This window comes from Canis lupus, chromosome 20 (assembly GCF_048164855.1).
Source record: "Canis lupus baileyi chromosome 20, mCanLup2.hap1, whole genome shotgun sequence".
NCBI lineage: Eukaryota > Metazoa > Chordata > Mammalia > Carnivora > Canidae > Canis > Canis lupus.
Genome location: NC_132857.1, coordinates 6,699,706 through 6,703,245, shown reverse-complemented (window position 1 = coordinate 6,703,245; position 3,540 = coordinate 6,699,706).

The window sequence follows — 3,540 nt, the reverse complement described above, 5'->3', positions numbered from 1 at the left end:
TGTAGACAGGAAATAATGTTAGATAAATTTAAATAACATTGGTCATATATTAGTGTGCAAAATTGTTTAAGTTCTAGAAAAGATTATCCAGATACATCAGGAAAATTAATTCTTATTTGTCACTTATCGATAGGTAATAATAAATTCAGTACTATGGCTGAGTAACCCGGAGAAATTTAAAACCTAGCTTTCCCTAGATTTATAATCTAAATTGAAATCCCGAAGTGTGGTTTAAGTTCATGTTCAAATATTAAAAATTTTAAGCTGGCAAGCCACAGGTTCAGGGATTTGGAAATGTGTTCTAAAACACTCAAACTTGGTTTCTTCTGTGTCACACTGACCTAGTCAGAAGAGAACCAAAGGTTGACATGAAGAGGGACTTGCTTATCAGTATTAGGGCCAATTCTGTCCAGTTGTTGGAGAAGAAGCAGTCATATTGCTGACAAATTCATTTTAAATGATTATAGTTGTTGAAAGATAAATTAAAACCTTTTAAAAATTAGCCAAGAATCTGAGACTTTAAAAAGTTTTCATAAATGGAGACTTCTTACCTGGATTTGAGATGGACTGACTAGACAAGCAGGAGAAAATGACATTATTTCTCCCTATTTTTCAATCCCTTCTGTGAACAAAACTACTACCTCGTACTTCAGAAATGTGAACTGCTTCAAGGAGCCATTACATTTACTTTTAAAAAAAAAAGGGATTTTTTTTGTTTTTGTTTTCCAAAGACTGCAAAGATAACCCACCTAAGAGTCGTTAATTATCATTAAACAGTGAACACAGACATTTTTAGAGTGTTTCTCAAAATCATGTCATGATTCCCAGGAAGAAGGGGAATTAGAGTTACATCAAGCATGAAACATGTGTTTTGAGAAGTGACTTGACTCACAGGACTAGAACTTCACATGGGAGCTTGAAAGACATTTTGTTTAGTTTTAGCACTTAATGAGATAAAGTTCACGGTTTGGAAATGTGACTGCCTTGGAAAATAACATTTGGAGAATGTGTATGAATCTCTAAAAACAAACACACACTATAGAGAGCTTTTCAGCATGACTGGAACTGACGGAAATCCAGATGTTTCTTTTTTTATATTCTTGGATCACCACCAAGGAGCAAAAAATAGCATCGATCAGTGCTGACCTGTAACACTTGAAGAGGAAGCACTAGCCCTACAACAGCAGGAATTATTTAACATTATTCAACAGAGGACTGGAGATCCTCATAACTTGACACCACCATTTGCACATATGAGTCCCAGTTACACTTGTAATGAAAGTTTTCACTTCTTATATACCAACTACTATTTAAATACACTCATATAGCCAAATTACTAACTTTATTGAAGATTCAGCTTTTAAAACAAACACTGAACAGATAAGGGCTCTGGCTTTTCTAAATCAACAGAAACAACAACAACAACAACAACAACAAAAAAAACAGAACATAAGATAAGCCTACTTGAAAAGCCAACGCTTGCTCATCAAAATTGTAACAGTCTGCCAGTGTGAAGTTTAAACAAAAATTCTTATTTTTGAATTCACCACCCTCTTTTTCTGTGTGTCCCCCAAAAGAAACATTCTGACAAAAGTATTGTCCTTTGAGGGGGCATAATGTCCTTTCTCCTCTCACTTTTTTAAAAAAGTAGAACTGATGGGATGAGCACTGGGTGTTATACTATATGTTCTCAAATTGAACTTAACTAAAAAATTAAAAAAATTAAAAATAATGATTAAATGTAGCCATAATTAAAAGAGAAAAATGTGTTACTAATAGTTGCAAACTACTATCATACAAGAAGATGATTCTCACTCATTAGTTGAGTGAGTGTGTGTGTGTAGATTAGTCATACATAATTTTCTGGAGTTTCTTGAGACAAATGCAGGCCAAGTATGTAGTGTGTTGGGGATGGGAAGGAGAGGCAGGGGATCAGAAAAATACGAAGTGTGGGAAGAAAATAAACAGAGTCTGAAAGCTATGGGAAATTTGCTACCTTTGTCTTCACAGAGAAATGAAATGTCTATGGGAAGATAAAGGACAAAAAACTGAAAACTATTCCCAAAGTAAAAATAAAACAGCTGAGGATTAGAAGGATCAGTAAAGTTTAAATTAGTGAAAAGGCAAACTTTTGAGAACACTAGTGACTCCCCCTAATTTAAAGTTAAATGAATAGTAAATTTTCATTATGCTATATTTTGTCTTAAAATGTAAAAAAGATACGTAACATAAAATTCCATAATAAAATTTTAGACTTACTAATTTTATCTACATGTTCCAAAAGATGGAAGATCAGCTAATAAAATAGATATGGTCAGAATGTGTGATACTCCTTTCACTTGAAATGAATAGCTATTTATTCTGTTTATATATATACGGATAGAGATTTTTTAAAGTCACATATGTAATAAAATACAAGTATATTTAGAAGAAAATAATACTGCTACACTTCCATTTTAGCCAATTTGTTATGTGGATATTTATGTAAACGAGAAATATCATTGTCCCAATAAGCTTACTATTTTTCTACTTTCCCTAAAAAATCATCCCACTTCTGCATTATGTAGAAAATGGTTTGGGCTAAAGTCATGTGATTTTCTTTTTTAAACTTTTTAATAGTAAACTAAGATGACAACTCTAGAAAAAGTAGTGACAGTTTTTGATACATTTAAAAAACAATGATATTTCTAGATACATAATATAGTTTGAATAGAAAAGAATGAATGGAACTTAATGCATTTCATCATAATCCACAAAGAGAATTCTTAATAGGTGCCAGTCCCTTTCTAATTAATGAGTTCTCTGACTCTCAGGATTTGCATCTGCATCAGCTTTGGCAGGTTGATAGGCAGGCATTTAACTGGATCTCTAAAACTTGATCATGTCAGCTAATGACAAAAACAACCTGATGGGATGCAATTATCTCAATCAATCAATCAACAAGGATTTTGAGCACACATCATTTTCTTATCATTGTGCTAGATGTAACAAAAGTGTGTAAAAGATAAATAAAGTGTAAGACACAGACCAAAACTTAAGAAGTATGCAAATTGGCCTAAAAGCAATACACATGAAACAATTAGCAAAGTTAACAGCTTTATTTTTAAAGGGTGATTTATTTTGAAGAGAGAAAAATGCTATAGAATATTAGGTATTTAAGATAAATAAAGGTCAGGACAATTAGAGGCAATTTCAATTTGGAAGGGAGTAAGATTTAGATAAAAGGGAAGAAACTATTTTCTCTCTAATGAATGGACATTCATAGCATAAACCAGGGGTGAAGGGAAATCGGTACAAATTTCAGCTGAAATGTGAGATGAACAACTTGATCAATGCAATAGGATTTGTCAGAAAACAAAAGTAGGTACAGACTGACAACATAGAGGACATACATGGAGAGCTTTGAAAATCAGCCAGGATTTGGGTTTGATGTAATAAGAAAATTGGAGTCAGTAGTAATTTTAATGCAGGAAGAGTCTGATGACAGGGTAAGCCTGAGAGAGAATACAGACGAAATGAAGAGAAGAGGAGAGGCAATTA